Genomic DNA, 23,529 nt, shown 5'->3' on the forward strand with positions numbered 1-23,529 from the left:
GATACTGGCATCAAGACAGACATACAGATCGATGGAACAGAACTCAGAGTACAAAAATAAACCTATACATCTATGGTCAATTGATTTTCAACAAGGTTACCAAGACCATTCGATGTGAAAGAACAGTCTTCTGCACTAACAGTGCAGTGGCAACTGGATATCCAAGTGCAGAAGAATTAAGTCAGGTCCCCTACCTTATACCATATGTGTATTTCAGTCGCTCAGTTGTGTCCAACTCTGAGACCCTATGGACCGCAGCTCACCAGGATCCTCTGTCCATGGGATTTGCCAGGCAAAAATACTAGAGTGGGTAGCCATTTCCTCCTCCAGGGGATCTTCCCAACCCAGGGATCGGATCGAATCCTCGTCACCTACATTGACAGATGGATTCTTTACCACTGAGCCACCTGGGAAGCCCTCACTTTATACCATATTCAGCAAGTTAACTCAAAGTAGATCAAAAATCTAAATGTAAGAGCTAAAACTATAAGAGGAAAAAAAAAAGGAATAAATCCCTATGACTTGGATTAGGCTGTGGTTTCTTAAATGTGACACTAAGAGCACAAGCAACAAAAGAAAAAAAAAAAAAAACTAGATAAGCTGTATTTCAACAAAATTAAAAAATCTGTGCTTCAAACGATGCACCTTTGAAACACCACCAAGAAAATGAAAAATGTAAGTCTTATGTACTGAAGGTGTGTGTCCTGAAATTCATATGTTGAAACTCCACCCACTAAATACTGAGGCACTTGGAGGGGGGCCTTTGAGAAGTAATCAGGGTTAGATGCGGCCACTAGGGTGGATCCATCACAAATGGGATTTGTGCCCTCTGGGGGCCTGAAAGGGCACGCAGGATGCAATGAGAAGGTGGCCGTCTGTGATCGTGAAGCGTGTTCTCACCAGAACCCAACAGGCCAGAACCCCGATCCCACAGCTTCCAGCCAGAGCTACTCAATACAAATCTCTGTTGTTTGTAAACCACCCAGTTAGCGGTGCTTTATTACAGCAGCCTGAACCAACTAAGACAATGACCCAGAGAATCACAGTAAGTGTTTGAAAATCATACATCTGACAAAAGTCTAGAATTCAGAATCTATGAAGTAATCTCACAAAGCAATAAAATGACAGATCACCCAATTAGAATATATGCAAAAAGCCGGAGCAGACGTTCATCTAAGGAAAATAAACCAACGGCCGACAAACACGTGAGAAGATGTTCATCATCGCTATTCATTAGGAATATGTAAATCAAAATCATAATCTGATGATTTCACTTCACACCTACCAGGATGGCCATAATTTAAAAATGAGAAATACAAGTGTTGGTGTAGGCATGGAGATATTGGAAGCCTCGTTCATTGCTGATGGGAATATAATATGGTGTAAACACTGTGAGAAACATTTTGGCAGTTCCTTAAAAGCTGAAACACAGAATTACCCTATGACTCAGAATTTCACTCCTAGGTATATACCGAAAACAGACAGAAGCATATATCCACAGAAAAGCTTGCAGAAAAATGTCCAGAGCAGCATGACTCACACCACCCAACAGGTAGAAACAATCCACATGTCCATCAGCTAAAGAACTGACAGAATAAATATGGAATATACAAACGCTGGAGCATCATTCAGTCATATAAGGGAACAGAACGCTGACACGTGCTCCAACACAGACAAATCCTGAAAGCGTAGTGCAAAGCGAACGAAGTCAAATGCAATTGGCCATATAGCGTATGAGTCGATTTATAGCAGTAAATGCACAGAATGGGCAAATCCATGGAGACATGAGGTAGTGCACTGGTTGCCAGTGGATGGGGGGATGGGGAAAATTGGGAGGGAAGTGATTTCTTTTTGGGGTGATGGAAATATTTTAGAATGACTGCAGAACACTACAAATATACCATAAACCACTGGATCGTATATTTCAAAAGGCCTAAAATGTTTTCTTCTATAAAATTATTTCGAAAACAATAGCAAACTTTGATCTGGGAAGATGAACTGTCAACACGACCCCTCTGCCGTTTTGCTCTGGGTTATTCCTTTTCCTTTCTTCAGCTGCTTCCTATGCCACTTCCCATCACCTGCGTCCCACCAGCCTCTGTTGCTCCCACACTGGCCTCTCCTTTTCCCAGCACACCAGGTGAATCCCACCCTACAGGTCCTTCTGCACTGGCGACTGGGGGCTCCTGCCAAGAACCTCCTGCTCCTGGTCTGGGCATCAGTGGTTTCTTTTCCTTTTGTGGTCACAGTTCAAATGTCCCCCTTAGGAGAGACCTTCCTTGAAAACTAAAATCGATCCCATTGCACCAGGAGGTGCTGGAAGGTTTGAGTTTGCCCCTCTGGGTCCCATCCACCCCTCCCCTTCTTCTGTGCTAAAGAAGGCTGACCTTTACGGGCAACAGTGGGCTCCTGGGACCTCAGGCTACAGGCTGGATCTGGCCACTGGATGTGCTCACAGGCAGTCGAGGGAAGGAGGGGTGTGGGTCAGAGTATTGATGCCCCATGCCATCCCTGCTGGGGGTCTCCGGTTCACCCTGAACCTGCCCACACCTACATAAATAGTCCTTTACAGAATTCTCCTTAATTATTCAATTTGTGCTGTCTGTCTTCTGGTATATGTGTGTTGATGTATGTGTGTGTTCTGTTATATATTCTTGACAATAATTTTAAATATCTACATTTTTATCACGCTCTCCCTCTAGGAGAGTAAACCTCAAGAGGGGAGCCAGCCTGCCTGCCTTTTTCGCAACCATAGCCTGGGTGCCTGAAGCTGTGCTGAGCAGAAAATACGTGCCTATGAATATATTTGAATACTTAATACATTGTTGTTACTGTCGCTCAGTCACTCAGTCGTGTCTGACTCTTTGTGACCCCATCGACTGCAGTGCGCCAGGCTTCCCTGTCCTTCCCTGTCTCCTGAACTTTGCTCAAACTCATGTCAATGATGCCATCCAACCATCTCACTTTCTGTCACCCCCTTCTCATCATTTGCAATTATTTTATCAAGGGAAACCTACATATTGCTAATGGATCAGGTCCCCTACATTTCTTCAACTGACTTAAGCTCCCAGGCAGCAAAGTTTCTGAGTTCATGCTCATTTTCCTTAACCCCTTTGGCTCTAGAGAGCTGCAACACAGGGTTACAAATGAGTTACTCTCTGGAATGGATTTAGCTGTAAACCCCTTCTGTTACAGGTTAATAAAATCTAGGAAATTACCTCTGAACAGCCAGAAATACATTGTGGGCAAATGAGGAGACAGCTGAGAAATAAGGATTTGAGTTTTCAACGTTTATGTTTGCTTTCACTCCTAATAAATATTTAAGTTAGATTGAATTTAACTTAACTTGATGACTATTTAAGTTTAATAGTCATCTGTTTATAGCAGTACTTTCTGCAAATTTTTAGTTAAGAATCTTTGGCTCTTAACCAAAAGGCATTAAAAAAAAAACCACCTTTCTCCTACCATAAATTTGTAATTCCACATTCACTTATGTAATTGTTGTATGAAATCAATTTCAGTTGTATTTCTTTTGCAGAAGCACAGATGGGAAAGGACTCATTTGCATTTGGAATTTACTTGGTACAGTTGACAGCCAAAATGAGAAATTGTGATAGTCAGAATAACGACCTCCCTTCCCCCCACAAAAAAACGGTCCAGTCCTAATGCCGAGAACATGTGACTCTATTACTTGGCATGGGAAATGGGAATGAAGGTTGCAGATGGAATTAAGACTGCTAATCAGCCGACCCTAAAATAGGTGATCTCGGACGACCTGGATGGGCTCAGTGTAAACGCAAAGGTCCTTCAAGGTGGAAGAGGGAGGTGGAATCAGGGGGTTGTGAGGTGAGGAGGAATCCGCCCACCATTGCTGGCTCTGAAGACGGAGGAAGGGCCACAAGCCAAAGGGCACAGTGACCTCTAGAAGCTAAAAAAGGCAAGGAAATTAGTTTTTTAATTCTCTCCTAGAGCTGCCAAAGGAACACAACTATGCTGATTTTAGCCTAGGGAGATCCATGTCAAACTTCTGAAGTCCAGAAGAGTAAGATAACTAATTCGTGTTGTTTCAAGCCAAGCTGGTGACAGTGTGTTACTGCAACAAGAGAAAGTCAGTGTAGACATAACCGTATTCTCCGTTTTAGAGGGGCAGCCTGTGCCCCTCCTCTAAACTAGGTATTATTATTTTTTGTGGGACATTTCGATCGTGCAAACATGAGTACAGAGTCATTTGGGTAGACTTTTGGCTTTTTTTTTTTTTTTTTTGTACAAGTCTATAATACATTCCAAATATTCCCATCAAAATGGGAGGTGCCCCTAAGTTAAGTTGGGTTAATCTTCCAATTCCCAGCTCTTTTGCAAGAAGCAAAGGAGAAAACAAAAATCTCCAAGCACCCCAAAGCGTACAGCAACAATGCAGACTGTGTGGCCTTTGCTCTTCCCGCCCAGCACAGTGGTGAGCTGCAAGAAAAGGGGTTAATACGCACGAGGAAGGTAAGACCTGAGTTGTGAGGGAAGAGCAGCTCCCTAGAGCAGTGCGTTATTTGCAAAGTACATTTTCCTGCTTCCACGGTGTGCAGGGAACCTGGGCTTCCTGACATGTTGCAGCTAGCTCAGACGCTCCGACAGAGCCAAATGACTCAGTCCCTGGACCACTACCAATGTTTTCGGGATTGAATCCTGCACTTATTTTCTGAGGAACAATGTTGAACTGGTCTCTGTGGCACTGTGTCAACTGACATCACCCTTTAATTGCAGATATGTCACGGCAGACTACCACCAATACCGAGTGAAGGATCCCAGGACGAGTTAAACGGTGCAGTGGAAGCTGTGGTGCGTTTCCCATATTCTTGGCCTGGCAGAAGGTCCAGGCCGTGAAGATGTGGGCTATTCAAGCCTGCTCACTCTGACCTCGAAAATGCTCAAACAGGTTGAACCACATTTATCTACCAAGTACAAAGCAAGGCGGTGTGACAGTCTCTCTGAAGGGCACCTTACTCTGCTCTCATCTATTTTAAGTAACTCCCACGAATCAAATAGTGCTTGAAACACACACAAGCTAGGTTCACACCAAAAGCATTTTTATGGCCCCCTGTGGACGACTAATGTATATGCCATGAATTATGGGACTCAGAATAAGCTACTGCTTAGGGATTGTGAAAGTGAATATCTACGTGGAGGGTGAAATCTTGAGCCCAGTGGCCTTTGAATGTAACATCCTGTGAAGGAGACCGTGCCCATACTTGTTTTCAATACCGGAAGATCAGGAGTGGATACAAAGAGAACTGACCTTTGTATGAGTCCTTTACACACTGTCCATCCAGATGTGACCTCACACATAGTCATCAGCTGGTTTTTAATAAGACACTTGACATAAAGAACAAGAGCTGCCTTTATGAACTTGCAAAGGCCAAAGTCAGTCATCTCTTTCATACCTGTGAGAACTGAGGTTGAGGACTCCCTGGATGAATGGTCCTCGTGAAGTTCTTACAAGGCTCTTCAGTTCCCGGGGAACAAAGCTGATGGACCTGCAGCAGCTTTGATGAAGGTCTGGAGAAGAAAGCAAATGGAAAAATTCACAACGCTATGTGGGCCTTTGCATTTTCCTGGAGAGAGAATATAGTCCTCTGGTGATGGGCACAGGTCTCCCCTTTTTATGCGTGCATGTGTAGAAGACTATGGGGCAGTGGGCATGCATGCTAGGTCACTGCAGTAGAGTCCTACTCTTCGTTACCCTATGCACTGTAACCGGCCAGGCTCTTCCAGCCATGGAATTCTCCAGGCAAGAATACTGGAGTCAGTAGCCATGCCCTACTCCAGGGTATCTTTCCAACCCAGGGATCAAACCCAGGTCTCCTGAGTCTCCTGCATTGGCAGGTGGGTTCTTTACCACTAGAGCCAACCTGAAGTGGGTACTCTCCTCAGAGATGAGACACTGATTAAGTACCAAGGATATCACATGCCAGGGAATTCGCCAACCTATGTCCTCAACAGATAAATCAGAGTCCCCTTTTATTATAACAACACTGTGTTCTAAGCAAAGTACTAGACACTTTCCATGTATTATTTCATGACCACTTCTCTGCCATGTTCTCTTTCTAAAGTGTCCACCCAAAGCCCCAGGAATTTGGCCAACACTGCGTTGGATGGCCTGATAGTGTCTATGTCTGCAGGGCTACTATATTAAGGCTAATGTGTATACTGTTTAAGTTAAGGTTGGGTTTGAAAAAGAACCTGGATCATCTGATGCTTGTGTTCGATACTCTGCCACTTGAGATGACTTCAGATTCTTAGGCTAAAATAAGATATCAAGGCTGGCAGAATGATGTCTGCACAGTTCAAATAAATTGATGAAAAGAAACATAAACATAATCCTCCCCAATTCTGCTGTGTTTAGTTTATAAAATCTTACTATCTGCCTTAAGCTTAGGCATTTCCTAGAAGAGTTTTCAAAGTGTGCTCCTTATGGAACTTACCAGGTCAAGGTCTTTGGCAGGGTGGTGAGGCTTCACAAGTCTAAACTGCTGACAACCCCCAGGGGAACACCCATTCACAGGACAGCTTTAAAACCACTGTTCGGGAGGCTACAGTCAATCTCAAGCTCTGATATCTAGGGTCCCTCCCTCTCCCCCTTCTGCCCTCCCTCCCCTCTTTGTTTCTCCGTCTGTCTCTCATTCTGTCCCATGATTTTCAATTCTTTAACGCTTTATTCTCTTCTTTTCTCCCATATTTTTCTGTCGAAGTTCACTTTTGTCTGTGTGCCAGTGAGAATTGAGAGGACAATTAAATGAAATGTAGGTAGGTGGACAGGTAGATTTAATTACGTGAAGAATAAAATATATTCTTCAGACTTTTTTTTCCATGAAGAGCAAGCTATTTCTTTAGAAAACTTCCTTGGCAAGCTGGAGGGAGAGAAGCCAAGGCCCTCAGGGGCCTCAATTTGAACAGCAAGGCTCTGCAGGGGGCAGAGAGAGGAATGTGTTTATTGCTCCTGAGCAGAGGAGAGGAGATAAGGGAGGATGAGGGGCAGGAGGAAGGGAGCCAGTACGATTGGGGGTGGGGGTCGGGGGCGGTGCTCACAAACGAGTCTGTCCTCTCCCAGCACTTGCACCAAATGTAAATAAATGTTGGTGGAGTCTGAGTCAACATGGTGCTGAATCAACAATGAAGGCCGAATTCTACATTTCGGTGGATGCCTGAGAGAACCAATCTAGGGAGCCGCAGAGAAGCACGAGGCATTGCAGCCCAGATACTCAGACACTTCTGTAAATCTAAGGGAGGGCCTGAGATTGGCAGGCACAAGTCAGGACCTGAGGGTCTGAATCAAGTTTAAAGATCTCTTAAGAAGAGAGTTAACTGAGAGTTATCAGAAGATGGGGACACTTCTGAGAGTTAGAGGGAGCATCTGAAAGATGCAAAGACAGGAGGCATATTCCAGGAAACAACCAAAGAGGCCTCGGGTATCTTGAGTTCACGGGAAAGCGAGTAAACGCCATGGAGCTGGCTCAGAAGGTCCCCCTAAACTATGCTAAGGCAGCTGGGGGACAGAGAAGAAGGGGAAAGAGATGCGACTGTATCTGGAGGAGAAGCTCCAGAAACGTGAGCCTTCACATCTGTGAGAAGATCAATACTGGCGGCCTTAGGTAACAGACGAAGATAGATTCAGTTTTATAGTAGATTCAGATGAATAACCAACACTGGGTTCACAGGAATTTTTTAAAAACGAATAAAGGAAAGAAGCCAGGAAAAAGGATGCGAGGGAGGGAGGAAGCGAAGGAGGAAAGAAGGAAGGAGCGAGGAGTTGGTTTGGAGCCGCCTGTTTTCTGCTGCCTTCCTCAATGACTGAGGGTAGAATTCAAAACGCTGGGACTGAGCCGTGTGTGAGGTCCCCTGGAAGGAGGAACTCCCCTCCCTGCAGACAGAGGTTGAGGCCAGGCAAGGCCAGGCTGTCCTGGGCAGCCCTGGGCCTTTGGCTGTAAGTAAGGTCACGCAGGAGCCTGGTGGGCTGCAATACATGGGGACGCTAGGAGTCAGACACAACTGAGCGACTTCACTTTCACTTTCCCCTTTCATGCACTGGAGAAAGAAATGGCAACCCACTCCAGTGTTCTTGCCTGGAGAATCCCAGGGACAGGGAAGCCTGGTGGGCTGTCATCTCTGGGGTCGCACAGAGTTGGACATGACTGAAGCGACTTAGCAGCAGCAGCAGCAGGGTCATGCAGTTACAACTGATCTTGTTTCATTTTCTTTACAGCAAAAACCAGAGTCGAAACTTCCACAGAACAAAGTGAAAGCAAGCAACAGCCACAATGGTAACAACGTTCTCCCATTGTGGAGAGGAGACTCTGAATGGAGGTGGGGGACAGCACCCGTGAATTTGACCCCACAGGCCAGCCTTGTGTGTAGCACTACACAGTCTGCCTGAGGAGAGTGAGCTGAGGTCTGGAGACGCACAAGGGAAAGGAGCTGAAGCCAAGGCGGACGCTGCAGGCTTGGGTATCGCCCTCTGCTGATACACTGAAGAAGAGAGAGGCCAGGCCGGGGCGACACCCGCTCATGTCCCCCCAGCTTAGAGATCTCCTCCAGATTTCTGTTAGTGAAGCTAAGGCAACAGACAACCTCACAATGATGATGACACTATCCAACAACGCTACCATAGCAGTGACTGCCTTCTTTAAAAGCCCCAAAGCCCCAAAAGACAAGTTGGTCTTCATATCTCGAACGATTGCAAAATGCCTCTCCCCCTCCCCTCTGTCATCTTTCTGAGATGACTGTTCCCTCTGAATGAGTCATTCCAATAGGAATGCTAATGCCTTTGACATGTGTCAACATCACCCTGAAGAAAAGCTGTTGGATGGTTTTACTGGCACATGCAGCGCGGGGCACCGATGACGTGCGCTTGCCTCAGCCTGACACTCACACGGCATATTCAAAGCCGATCGCTTGTGGGATCCTGACACTGGTCCAGTGAGGAGTCCTGCTCACCATGCTCGCCAATTACGTTCCTGCCACCCTTTCTTTTAGCGAAAGGAGGGCCTTTCCTTTCTTGAATCAGAAATTTGTACAGAGACTGTCCTCCACGCAGATACCAGCGGTATGAAAATAAAGCATTTGGAATAACATGCCAAACTGGGAGTACAGGGCGAGACACAATACTGGATGTGAAGATGCAGGGGTTTGCACTCAGATAATCGTGGCTTTCTGATTTTTCAGTTTGCTCTTATGTAACAAGTGCAAAAACGACATAGTGTGGCCTCAGTCAGTGTGGGCACTGCTCATATATTAACTTGCTACGAGACCCACTCCCTAGGGACGTTGTCCCCTGGGAACTGGCTTCTGGTTGCCCAAGTCATGGGAGGCACTGGCTGGAGTCTGGTGGCTGGGAGGTGAAGCCCTGCCAGAGGGATTCTTGCCCGCTCTGTGCTGTGCTCGACGTCTCAAGCAAGGCTTGTCCCTCCTTCACCATTCCCGCCCCACCCAAGGAGCCTCCACCACCCAATTTGCCGTCGTACAGCCGGGCTTTTGAGTCTGGATGAGATCTCGTCCTGCCTTTCTTCCTGCAGCCCCAGGGGTGGCAGGAGACCCCAGCTGTCACCCATGCCTGCTTACCTTATGTTGACACCTTCAGACCCTGTAAATCTATGTCCCATAGTAAATTTTTGCTATTGGGCCCCCGGCTCTTCTTTCTGACAGGCTGGAGTGTGACTGGTCCAGAACATTCCACAGGGCGACATGAATGCAGGGTTGGAATGTCAGCGTGCTGTTATCTGATTTGCGTCTTTTCAGTTTGTTTCCTGTTGGCCCGAAGAATGTTCTCAAAATTACGTGGACTCTCAGATGGTGTTCCATTCAAACTTTCAGGGCATGCAGGTTTTATTAACATTGTTGGCATATGATTATCCCTAGGAATGAAAAAATGCCTAAGACCCTAAGGGATTTATAGTCTGGGGTGGGGGGAGTAGTTGAGGAGACGTTTTCAGACGATTCTGAACTCGGGTGGGGAGACACTTCTCCAAACCAGAAAGGGCGGCACATCTTGGTAAAGTAACCACTCCTCTCCCGGGTGGCCCTGGGCGCTCCGTCTGCTGGGGTACTGTGTGTCTTTCACAAGACGGGCTCTGCTTCACTCCCAGTTGACATGGGAGCTTGGCAGGATGCTTGGATTAGGTGTTCCCTTGTTCTGAGACTTGTTACATTCGAGAGAGAATTCAGTCCCAGCCTGGAGGACTTTGCTCCGGGGAAGGTGAGGCCCAGCTTTTCTGGAACTGCGAGACAAGCTGTACCAAGGGAGAAACGGCTCCCAGGTCTCAGTGTGATCGTGCCATGAGCTCCAACACGTACCCGTGGACGGCAGCTTTTGGAGGTGCGGTGAGGTCAAAGCACACCAAGCTCCACGGTCGGCACCTGGGTCTCCCGGGTGCCAACAGAAGCATATCCACAAGGCCACCTAAACACTTGGCCAAGAAAGTTAGTGATGGGCGTACCTCACAAAACATTTAAGTTTGGGCTCATTTCAATTAAGCCTCTCAGAGCCTCAGGTGCCCGTCCAAAGCTTACCTGAGCCTGAACTCTTGGAACCAAGCAAGTTTGCCGAGACCTGCACAAACACGCTTTCCCATGAGAAGTCTGGCAGGAGGAATCCCCTCATCTCCACCCCAGTCTAAAAAGGTCCCAGCTGAGAACTACAAAAAGTACCTCCCAAACATTTCTAAACTCTGAAAAGTCTGGATTTCAGTTTAACCAGCAATGCCCAATATCTGCTCTTTATTGAGGGGTGGGGTGGGGTGGGGTGGGGATGGTGAGAGCTCAAAAAGTATCTTTCTGTCCCAGATGAATATGTCATATAACGTGGAAGCAGAATGTCTCCATGAAGCAGATAACCAGTGAAGGGCACGGTGCAAAATGTGGTTCTTTCTTTCCTATTCTGAGTTGAAAACCGTGGGTTGCATTCAGTTAGATTGGGGGGTGAGTTCAGGCCAGAGTGGGTTGGCTTCCTCTTACTTCCTACCGTCATTAAAAGCCTTTATCTAATATATTTAATGACAGTGATAGTAACAATATAATAACTGACATTAATGGAACTCAGATCAACCCTGTGCTGAGCACTTTATAAGTGATTATCTTATTTTATCCTCATAGCTACTCTATGGGCTGGGTGCTGACTACCTACACTGTAACAGACAAGAGAAACAGGCCATGTGAGGCCACATTACTTGTCTGAATTCACCACTGTTAAGAGGCAGGAACTGAATTTGGGTCTCTCCAGTTATAGAGTATGAACTCCTAAACATTTTGCTGGTTGGCTCTCCCCTCAGATGCTTTATCGCAACCAAGAACAAAGCTATCATCTAAATAAATGAAGCTGGTTCCGCTCATAAGAAAATGGGCATGAAAAAGCTTTGAGAGCAGCGAAGCCTCACAGAAAGGTTAAGAATTAATTACTATAGAGAAAGAAATTCTACGGTGTGGGAGGAATGGCAGAAAAGGGAGAGTGGGGAAGATATTGATCATGAAATGAAAAGAACTGTATCTTGGAAACATATCAATGTAACGATTATGAATATGTAAAATTTAAGCATTCAAGGACTGGAAGGGAGAAATAAGGAGAAGTGAGGGGGGTATTAATTTGTGGGGAGGTGTGAAAATGGGCACAGATCTTTTCTTTCTCTGATTCAGATTTCCATTAGGTCATCTGTGCAAATTAAAAAAGATCCTCGGAATCCTCATCAAGAACCAGGCATTCAGGACTGTTGTGTGGTTAACCACAGCCCTGCACACACAGGCTTGGCATGTCAGGGCTATGTGACTGAACAGCACTTGGAGGGAGTACGTATTCTACATGGCAAATGTCTGTATTCTTTCGCTGAGCCACGCTCTGAGATGTCATCCTTATGACAAGGAAAACCCTGGAAGAGGAGACAGAACACAAACTTCGTGTCTTGACTTTAAAAAGGCTACAGGCTCTTCTGCGTGTTCTTAGAAACATGAGTTGCATGGGATCTCACATTTGAAAGTGCGTGAGAATCACCTGGCGATCCTTTAAGACCGGAGACTCTCAAAGATTCATACCTAGACGTTTGTGACACAGAAGTCCAGTGGGGACAGGGAATCTGTATTGTTAACCCCTGCCCTAGTTTAACAAACCCTTCAGGAGACCTGGGTTGTTGACCCCTGGGTCAGGAAGATCCTCTGGAAATGGCAATGGCAACCACTTCATTATTCTTGTCTGGGAAACTCCATGGACAGTGGAGCCTGGAGAGCTACAGTCTAAGGGGTTACAAAGAGTCAGATATGACTGAGCACGCACTCACACGCACACAGGTGGTTGGGATGTCAGTGGCCTGCAGACCACGACGGGACAGAGGAAGTCACAGCTCAAGTGAGAGGAAAATTAGGCCCTAATTTTCGTAAGTGTGGAAACTGATGTTTGTTGTGTGTTGTTATAACTGAGCTCATTCTTAGAAAACCAGATTTTTTGCATTGGTGGATGATGTGACTTTGGGGGAAGCCATATATGCTTAGCACTATGTGATCTCAAATCACATACACAGAATACCTTTGTAGAGCAGGATTATTTTGCAGATAAGAGAACTACAGATTAGGAAGGTTTAAGTATTTTGAGTGAGGTCATACAGCTAAAAAGTGTGGGGTCAGGATTCTAAAGCAGTATGTACACTGAGGCCTTTCTAGTCTGCCATGAGCCTTCTAAACCTCTATTCAGGTGAAATGCACGATGCACCCACGACTGAAACAACAGTTATCTGGGAGAAAACGTGGACAGTATAAACAGAACGATCACATTCACAGAGCCCATGCACACTGGCCTTCTCGGGGAATGTCAGCCCTGAGGGCTGGTCCCATGGTTCAAGCCGTCTACTCTAGGGTCACTGCAGGCACCTTCCTACTGCTACGTTGTCTCTGACTACTCTTCCCCATCTGGGACTCAACCAGTGGCTGCTACTGACCAACTGCCACGACAGAGCAGAAGCTTAATACCTCCTGTACCCTGGCTTGATTTTATCACAGTCATGAACATGGGGGCAGGGAGGAGCATACCCTCTGCAATGAAAACTTCCCTTCCGTATATTTTAATAACATTTCATTTTTTATGATTATCAAAAGAGCGTATCAATTTTTTCAGTGGATATTTATGGAATTCTAAGGCTGTGTGCCCGGGAGGGAAGGGGGTTTAGATTTCTGAACAAGGCAAAGCTCTGCCCTTGGGAAGCTTGTATTCAAGAGGATGGAGCACCTGTGACATGTAGGAAAGAAACAACTGAGTACATAAGATGTTGGAAAACGTCAGCGTGGAGAAGAACAAAGCAGAGGAAGAAAGATAAGGAAGGGAGAGTGGTCTGCATGTTAGTTACACGTATTCATACATATTAATGTGTAGGTGAGGAGGGCATGGTAACCCACTCCAGTATCCTTGCCTGGAGAATCGTGGATGGAGGAGCATGGCGGGCAACAGTTTATAGGGTCGCAGAGAGTTGGACATGACTGAGTGACGTAGCACACACGACGTATAGATACTTTTGAAAACTTTGAACACTCTGAAAAGAATACAAAACACCACCCAGAATCCTACTACACAGAGACAACCACTGCTGACAGTTTGGCCCATTTTCTTTCAGACCTCTTTTCTCTACTGAATTGTGATGACATTCTGCCTGCTTTCTTAGTGTAATCTGCACTTTTTTAACCTAACAGGCCACAGTCATTCTCCCATGTCATTACCATGATTTCACCGTTAAAGGTTTGCTGAGTGCCACTGGAGGAAGGCACTATAATTGACTTAGCTATTTCCTCCGTTGTTGGTCATTTAGATGATTTCGTGTTCTTCCCAGTACAAATAACATGCTGACGGTCTTTCTTACCTCTAAGCCGTAGTGTGATATCTGAGTGTTTTTCCAGAATACATTTATGTATTTTTGAGTCTGTTTTCTGAGATTCTTGATGGGTGTTGCCAAACTGCCCCCCAGAAACAGGGTGTAGCAAAGCTTTCCTAAACTCTCTCAAGAGTTCTGTTTCGGGAATGCACTTAATTTACCACCCACCCCGCCTTGAGGGTCCAGGCCTTCCAGGTCTCAGGAGACAATATGCATGTGCCACTCCCTGGTGTGGCCCCTGAAAGGACCCTTGCCATCTGCTTGGTGAAGGAGAATGCCTCTGACCACATGGGCCAGGACCTGAAGAGGTGACTTTCCTCCCTTCCCCCAACCTTTGCTTGAGTGAGTCTTAATCTATTCTGGGCCTCTTGGGGCCCCCCCTCCAGGAGGCTGTAATCACAGCACTAACCTGTGTTCACATTTCCCATTATCGAGCAGAAATCCCCCTGTGCATCAACATAGCCTGGCTGCTTCCTAATGGCCCCAGCTCCCAACTTCTAATGGCCCCATCCTCATTTCTCCCAAGAGCCAGCTCTTTTTCTTAATGTTTTAAGATTCCTGGTCCAGACGAAATTTCCCCCATGATGTCCATCTGGCCAAATTGAAGGTGATGCCAGCAGTGAGACAGAGAGACGCGTGTGTCTGCGTCAATAGGACAGAGGAACATCCAGGACTATCCATCTTCCGTCTCCTCCGGTGACGCCCCCTCGCCCCGCCTTGTCTGAGACGTGGGGCTGAGCGACGATGTCCCTGATTGCCAGTGCCGTGCTGCAGGGAAGGGGCGGACGCTGGGACTCTGCTCAGCCTCCCCTCCAGCCCTGACAGCACAAGAAGACGCTGCTTTTCTGTTTGTGGGTCAAACTCCTCCAGAGTGCGGGTCTTCCCCTTTGCAATTTACTGCATCAGAACTGCAGTCTTCAGAGGAGATGTTACCAAGGGCAACAGGGACTCTCTGGACGTTGGTCCTTGCCGGGGTCTGAGCTAGCTGGGCTTCAAAAAGGAGGCCCTTACCCACTCTTGACCTCACTGCTTCCTCAAAACGGATAGAATGCCATGCTGATGTAGAGAGTCATGCTCAGAAGTGATTACCAAGCATGCTGCTAGCACAAACATAATGATTGTTTTAAAAAAGGAAAATACTATAAGCACTGGACTCTGCCAGCATCTCCATTTTTTTTTTTTTTTTTTCTATTCCTATGAAGCCACCTGGGGATCAAGTTTTGCAATTCCCCCCTTCTTGATCAAGGTGAGAGATTATTCCCATGTGCTTTCCACGACCAATTACCAAGTACACGGTTTCAGGCTAGGCACCCACTTCCGGGAAGACAGAGGCAGGGGAGTAAAGGAAAAATAAAAGTTCTTGCGCGGCAAATTCAAGAACTTATCTCTGAACTTGGATTTAACTGTTAAAAGTGTTAGTCGCTCAGTCGTGTCTGACTCATGTGTGGATCCCCAGACTCCTCTGTCCATGGGATTTCCCAGACAAGAATACTGGAGCGGGTAGCCATTCCCTTCTCCAGGGGATCTTTCCGACCAGGGGATTGAACCCTGGTCTCCCACACTGTAGGCAGATTTTTTGCCATCTGAGCCACCAGGGGAATCCATGTTAACTGTTAACCAGTAATTAAATAATGCAAACAAAGAAGAGTCTTCTTACCAAATCCTTAAAGGATTCCTGGGGAGCAGACTGGAGCCTCTTTGAGCGACAAACAGCCACAGGAGCCTCTCTCTCTCTCTGTGCTTCTAGCATTCTGCCTCACTCAGGTTTCAGGCAAAAGTCGCTCACTGGCCCAACAACTAGGATGGTGCGTCTCATGGTTCCAGGGATTCTGTTGGTGCCAGAGTCTCAGCAGCGAGCAAACTAGAGAAAGCTCCCTGCTTCATGGAGCTTCCACTCTAGAGGACTGAAGGCAGGTCAGCCACCAGGAAAGAGCGAAACAAGAGAGGAGCTTCAGGGCAGCGCTCTGCTTGCAGGAAATTCACAAAGAAGGCGACTCAGTGCCAGCGGAGGTAGCAGCTGATGGGCAGCCATGTCTCTCCTCCATCCGCTGTTCCATTCGCAGGAGCCAGAGAGAATTTCTTGAAGGGAAATCGGATCTTCAGCATAATAACCCTGGGAATCTGACATTTCACTCCCAGTCCTTTACAGTGTCTTCTTCTGTCTACTAGACCGTACACGTCCTGAAAGCAGGCATCAGGCTGCACCGTTAACTTCCTCCTTGCGGTGTAGCCCACAGCAGGGGCTCAGCAAATGTTTGCTGAACGGATGGAAAGATGGATGGATGAACTAAGAAAGGCTCTATTTGAGGAGGCCACTGTCACTGACGCTTAGGAGAAGCTCCAGCTACTTCATATTCATCAGGGAAGCACCCAACTGGAGAGGTAACAAACAAAGGAAGCTGGCTCCATGACCTTGCACCACCAACCCAGGCACAGAGCCTGGAAAGGTGACCCCAGAGCCTTCCTTCCGTGCTATTAGGTCTAGAAGGGTTCCCACAGGGAGATCACCAAGAAGTATGATTGACTCAATTCTTTAACATCATAATTCCAATTCCTAGAAGGTAAGAGAGGTCTTACAGAATGATGGGAATGTAGCCCCTCCAAGGCTCTTAGACACTTAGATTAGGATCTCTATGACGGTACTCTGGGTTCTGCCTTTATCATCTCCAAGTAAGGCGCTGGTAGTACACGTGATTCTTTCTACTCACCAACTCGGTTCAAACCTTCACTGAGGATCTTTGCTAAGAAGGTCAGCCTTTCTGCTTGGGCCAATCGGAGGTCTTGAGGCAGAGGCACTTTTTGAATCAAAGTTAACCTGGCTTTATCTAAAAGGCTGTGAATCCCTTATTAGAGGAGAGACTGAGGTCCAGGCTGGACATGTCAGTGGTGTTACACAGGTTTCTCCCAGAAAGTAGAGCATACCTCCGAAAACATTTTTAAGTAGAAACACTAGATTGAAGAAGCAATTACCTGTCCTCCTAAGAGCAAAAGTCCTCTTCAGATCTCTTCCAGTTAGTGAAAACAGGTATCAGTGCAGGTCATCCTAAACTGAACTTGCAAAATGCATAGGAGTATCTTATCTGTAGATCAAACACTGGATAAGAATTGAAAAGAAGAAAGAAAGTTGCTCTCAAATGCTGTCCACATCTGACCTTTTGTAAGCCTACGACATAAAACCCTCACTCTCTGAGTTCTCAAAGGGGACTTTCTCCTCTTCTGCATCCATGTCACACACTGGGAGTCAGGACCCAAGGGTTTTCTAGGCCTTTTTTAACTCATCTGCAAAGAGAGGTTGAACAGTTCGATCTCCTAGTGTGGTTGTAAGGGTCCCCAGGGGGTCACACTTAGGAAACACCAGGTTCCCACTCAGCATTTCATAAATCGTGGAGGCATCTGAAGGTGAGTACTTTCAGTTCCGGGGCGCTGGAATTTTAATATTTCTTAATAACACTAACTACACCGGGCCAAGGCAGAGACTGGTAGGACTCCAGTGCTCCTCCTGGTTCCTGGTTAGGGAAGCGGTGAACAACATGTTGATTTTATCACTTTGGTGACCTGTACACCCACCTAGCAAGACCAGGCCTCAGCGTGTAGTCTCAATTTCTCGATTTAGGAGAAAGACCCATATTCTGGGAGAAGCTTATTTTTACGAGTCTCATAAAAAAGTAATTTCCCACCCATGGAGAGTGGACTGGACTGTAAGAGGCCCTGCTAAATGATATAGGGATATCAGACACCACAGAGGACATGTGTCTGTGCTGGTTCTTCTTTCTACCCACCCTCACCCTAGCCTCCACGCTATGTCCATCTATGAAACCTCAGCTCAAACATCACCTCCTCTGTGAAGGCTGCCTTGATTGCTCTAAATGACTAAGTTCTTTTCAACTCTGTGGTCATGTCATGTATGTATGTCTCCCTTGTAACATGATAACAGTGTAACTTCGGGTTTGTGATGGGGTTTGGGTAACACTGTTTTTCTCACTTGACTGCAAACATGGGGGTGGGAGTCCCCAGTGCCCACCACAGGGGCAGAGCACCCTCTAAGGAAATGCTGGTGGAAGGAGAAAAGATCCGCGTGGCTCTTGGCTACAAAGAGCACTGAAAGCGGGCGAGACATAGCACCATGTGGGTCGGTGTCTCACTGCCCTGCAAGGCTTGGGAGGAAGCAGAGGTTGCAACCGGAGGGATTCAGGTTAGCATTCCAGAAGGAAGCAAGCCGCTCGGCAAACATTCTCTCAAATCCTGGGCTGCGGAAAGAGTTACAGTGGGCCACCAGGGCCGAATCAGCCTCTACAAACACAACAATCTGCTCAGCCCCAACCCTGATTTTTATTTTTCCATAGGTTTTACAGAAAAGTTTTCGAAGATAAACTTTACGGTGAAAGATTATGAGCAGGGTTTTGGCGAGGCTTCTTAAGCCAGGGGTATTTAAGGAAGGAGACAGTCCTATCTTTCTGGGACCCAGGGAGTCTCTGGGGCTGGGTGGTGCTGGACCAGCTCTCGGGGGCTGGGTAACACTGGGTAAAGTTCAAACACACCTCCTTTAAGCCATCAGAAGAGAAACACCCCTTGTTGGCTTCTGCTGTGTTAGGGGAAGAGGGGGGCACGGCCGGCGAAGGGAAGAGGGAAGGCTAGTTGGGGCCTTTCTGCTCAGCCTCTTAGGCAACAGCAGACTGAGTACAGACACGCTTCCCCGAGGTGCCAGGCTCAGAACAAGGGCTAGGGTGGTAGGCAGTCTTCTGCCAGGTAGAAATCAGCCTTGCCAGCAGACACTCCTCCACCAGTCAATCCTGCTCCCGGCTGAGGGCCCACTTTCCAGGCAGTTTGCACACACACAAAAACACAGGGCTGAGTGCATTTCTCACCAACATTTTTCTCCTGCATTCTCAATCCTTAAGTTTTGCTGTTGTTTTAAATTCCTAATTCATACGCCATGGCGCCCTTGTCCAGTAGAGAACCTCCTAGCGAGCGGGCCTGGAGAGGAGGGGAAGTCTCCCCGCCAGCCAGGGGTCTGCCAGGGTGTTACTGCGTGACCTTGGCCAGGCACACGGCCTCTCTGCACTCTGTCCTCACCTTTAGTCGGGTTAATTTTGCCTGCTGTGTTGACCACACCAGTGGTGAAGCCGTAAGAAGGAGAACTGGAAGGAAGCCCCTTGAAAACAAAGAGAAAGGAAACTTGGTAAGACAAACACATTTTGTTACCTATGCTGAACTGGAAGGTTCTTCCTAACCCTGGGAACTAGTGACTCCCAGCACGCAGGTGGGTTGATGCAAGCGCAGTCACGTGTCAGAGGAATGCCTTCACAGGCTTGCTCTACCTGGCAGGGGTGGGGCATGCCTAGACTGGGGACCCAGGATCCCCTATACATCAGGGGCTAGCTTAGGGCTGTGCAACAGCTGGAGCCATGGACACTCTGAGCTTCAAGTCCTGCTTCTGTCTGGCCGCTGGGAGCCAAGGGCTCCACTGCTGAGTGCCTCAGTTTACCCATCTACACCAAGTTTTAAATCATGGCAACTGCTTAGCAGCAAAAGCACAGAGTCTGCTACAGTGTCTAAGTACGGCAAATGACAGCTATTATTATTTTACTACTGATGTTATTATTAACCCGAAGTATCCGAAGTACCCAGTGCCGTCTACACCTCAATTCTCTTTCCCTATTATCCAGGCAATTTCCCTCCTGAAAAATTTCTAAACTGAGGACCAGCTTTGTGGCAAGGAAACTGTTCAGCAATGCCAAAGTGCTCCTGAACCAGTGTTTGTATGGGGTGCGGGTTGGGGTGGGGAGGACCTTCGGGGTGGGGTGGGGTGGGGTGGGGGGCATTTACCTTTTGGAAGGGACCCAGAGGCCAGTTAGAGATTGGTGGGGGCGGGGGGAGGGGAGGAGGAGGGAGGGCAAGAGAAGCTGCCTGTGCCCTCGCGCAAGTTCGCCGAGTTGATAAAGTTATTAAAACATAAAACTCGCACTGGCTCCGGGAGGGATAAATAAATAAATAAATGCAATAAAACAGCCCGCGCACCCCGCGCCGTTGCCCCGGGCGGTGCAAAGGCAGGAGGGCGAGGGAGCTCGGAGAAGAGGAACGAGTCGGACAGGTGAACCAACCTCCCGGGGCGCGGTGCAAGGAGGCGGCAGCCCCACCCGGGCTCCCCCCCAACTCAGCGCCGGGCCCGTCTCTTGTGGGGGGGGGGGGCGGGGTGGGGGTGGAAAGGCCGGAGGGGTAAAAAGCCAACCCGGGGGAGGGCGGAGCCAGCACGGGCCTCGTGCACCATTGGTCCATCCGCGTAGCAACAGCCGCGTGCCGACCAATGGGAGCCGCGGGCCGCGCTCCAGGAACCTGGTGAGCAGACAGAACCCCGTCCCAGGCAGAAAAACAAACCCAGGGGTTCCTCAGACTTCAGCGCGAACTTTTCCTTCTTTCTCTCCCTCCCTTCCCCCTTTCCCCTTGCAACTCGTCTTCACCTTTAGTCGACGCTTGCCTGAGTACCCCAAACTCGACGCCTTTTCGAAGGTCATCCCTTCCCACTCCCTAGGGAGAAAACCTCATTCGTGGTAAAAAGCGAAGGACCTTGGAAACGGTTGGTCGGGCTTTCAAATCCCACTGGGTCCCCATCACCAGCGGCCCTTGGCAAACTTGAGTTACAATAGCATCGCTTTTAATAGTGTGGTTGTTGTTTGAACAGATCTGCAAGGTCTGTGCCCAAAGGAAGGGCGCTTTGAACATCTTTTGTGTGCCAGGCTTTGTTCTCGCGGTTTTATGTCTTGCTGCTTTTAATGCTCCTTGTAACTCTGGGAAATGAATCGCCCTGTCTCCGTGTGAGAGGTGGGATGTTGAAGTTCAAAATGAACAACGGAAGTGTCCAAGCAGGCACCCTTGGTATGTGGTCTAGCAGGACTCAAACCCAGGCAAAGATCACTCCAGTTCTTTGACATCACACACCTCCAGGAGCATGCATCCGTGTAAGATACCCTAAAGAAAAACGGTACAGGGTGTGGGGAGCTGACCTCGGAGTCCCTGTCTGCTACCAAACCAGGGTGTGACCTGCACAATCGCATGAGGTCTTGGCAATGAGAAGGTCTCATCTCACATTCGGTTTCAGGCTCTGCTGTTGCTATTTCGAAATTCTTAAAGATTTAAAGATCGGCCCGTGTGTTTTCATTTTGTGCTGGGCCTGCAAATTAGGTAACCAGCTATGCCTCCAGGGATAAGAAGCTTCTAGGACAGTTCTGTGAGGACAGCTTATTTCAGCGTCCCAGAGGAAACACACTGGGGGAATTTAGACCTTAAGTAAAGGAGAAGACTTGTAAGTGTCTCCCTCTCTCTCTCTCTCTCACACACACACACACACACACACACGCACGTGCGCGCACACACACACACATGCTTCTGCACACACCCTGCAGATTAGTCTGTTTTATTACACTGTAACTGTAATTTGAGTCCCCAGTCTATTAAATGGGAGTGTATATATTTATGGCTGTGTTTATGTGTGTGTGCGTGCGCCTGCGTGTGCTTGCTGGGAGAGGGAATAGGGGATTGGGGAATTTACGACACACAGACATAGCCCTGATTATTGACTCTACTCCTTCCCTTTGGAGACATTACAAGGGATTTGAACCAGGTCCTGCTTTTATGAAATACATACTTGGGAGGTTTTGGAGAGGCGGCAAATGCTGGTCTGTGTGAGACAGAGGATGGGGTGGCGCCAGGTTCTCTGGGAGAGACAAGCCTTGAATACACCATCCGCGAGGCCTGGCAGAAAACCCACACAGTCCTGCATCTGGATTTACACCCAAATCCAAGTCCTCTTTCCTGGTGAAAAGAGAGGCCTGGTCTTTATTCTCCCAATTGTGCTGACTTTACTCTCCAAGTTAGGAGATTATGTATGAATCACCAATGGTGTGAAAGTCTGGAATAAACGAGAAGAAAGTATGCATGTGTCCCTGACACTGATTTTGGCAACCAGGATGTAAATTGTGTGCAGTCAGGGTTGTAAGGGCCTCTGAGATGGCTGATAATTTTGGAGACTTGTGTTTGTTTTGTGGTGAAGGAAACTGAGGCCCAGGGAACTAAGTCCAGTCCTGCAGGCTAAAGAGCTGGGCGGTAGAGGTCTAAGTGGGTTAGAGTCCACTTCTCCTGACTTCCATTCCAGGCTTCTTTCTTGCTTTCATTTCTGTGTGAGCAGAAAAATGCCATAAAGCATTACATAATCAGTTCGTGTGGGGAAAGGTTAATTTGATGAACAGCAATATGGGGTCAAAGGGGAGGGTAACTAACATTTATTAGTGCCTGGAACTTGCCCCTGCTTTGCCTACATGGTCTCATTTAACTGAATCTTCAGGACAACATTGAGAGAACATAGGTAATATTATTTTTATGTAACCAATGGGAAAAATGAGTCCCAGACTCATGGTATAACTTGCCGAGGGTTCTACACCTTGTAAATGGATTAGCCTAGATATGAACTCAGTTCTTGTTAATCCCTGAATAGCAGAACGAAATTATTTAGGTCATATGGCTCCATGGCAGTTCGTGTTAATGACAATATAAACTAGAGAAATGAGTCGATACCTGCCAAACTGAATCTGTCTGTTGTGGTCAACATAAACTAACTTTGGGTTATTAGTTACTCTTAATTCAGCTTTGTCTCTATTTTTTGTGGGCTTTCTGGTGATGCTGTGCCCCCATTCACGTTGAAACTACAGATCTACTAAAAATCTCAGTCCAACCAAAATATGTCTAATGATTTTCTTGGTGGGTTTTTCAGGGGGAAAAAAAAGAGCAAATGGATTCACTAATTAAATCATTTGATTCTAGGTGAAACTGGCAAATACTGGCAGCTCTTGTGATGACAAAGACTTCCCCAAGGCTTCTTCTCACCAGTTAATGGAGACTCAGTGGATGCAAAGCTTACAACTATGAAAACAATACCTGTCTGACCTGGTAAACAGATCAATAGAACTGTAGGGCCCCCACAAGATATAGCTGATTCCCAACCCCCGAATCTGTGAAGGTGACTTTATTTGGAAGAGAGTCTTTGAAGATATAAATGAGGACCTCAAGATGAGATGTTCCTGGATTTAAGGTAGGCCCTAACCCCAATGATAGGTGTCCTTATAAAAGGAGAGGATACATAGAATAAAGATGGCAATGTGGAGATGGTCACAGTCTAAGTGTCAATCAGCAGAGGGACGGATAAAGAAGATGTCACACACACACACACACACACACGCGCGCGCGCGCTCAGAGGAATACTATTGAGCCATGAAAAAGACACCATGCCATTCACAGCAAATGGATAAACTTAGAGATTATCATGGAGAAGGCGATGGCACCCCACTCCAGTGTTCTTGCCTGGAAAATCCCATGGACAGAGGAGCCTGGTGGGCTGCAGTCCATGGGGTCGCAAGGTGTCGGACATGACTGAGTGACTTCACTTTCACTTTTCACTTTCCTGCATTGGAGAAGGAAATGGCAACCCACTCCAGTGTTCTTGCCTGGAGAATCCCAGGGACGGGGGAGCCTGGTGGGCTGCCTTCTCTGGGGTCGCACAGAGTCAGACACGACTGAAGCGACTCAGCAGCAGCAGCAGCAGAGATTATCATGCTAAGCGAACTAAGTCAGAGGAAAGAAAAATATCATATGA

General features: G+C 47.3%; 1 long non-coding RNA gene across 1 annotated transcript in view; it reads right to left on the bottom strand.

Annotated features, from left to right (window-relative positions):
* Positions 1–20,071, bottom strand: part of LOC109572111 (uncharacterized) — a 116,495-nt gene extending 96,424 nt beyond the window's left edge. Inside the window, exons 1-4 of the long non-coding RNA XR_002182743.2 lie at positions 19,988–20,071; positions 18,960–19,038; positions 16,857–16,980; positions 5,433–5,547 (exon numbers count right to left, since the gene is read on the bottom strand). This is a non-coding gene — a long non-coding RNA (uncharacterized lncRNA). The remainder of the gene's footprint in view (positions 1–5,432; positions 5,548–16,856; positions 16,981–18,959; positions 19,039–19,987) is intronic.
* Between the last annotated feature and the right edge of the window lie 3,458 nt (positions 20,072–23,529).

Source organism: Bos indicus, chromosome 18, assembly GCF_029378745.1.
Source record: "Bos indicus isolate NIAB-ARS_2022 breed Sahiwal x Tharparkar chromosome 18, NIAB-ARS_B.indTharparkar_mat_pri_1.0, whole genome shotgun sequence".
NCBI classification, from domain to species: Eukaryota; Metazoa; Chordata; class Mammalia; order Artiodactyla; family Bovidae; genus Bos; species Bos indicus.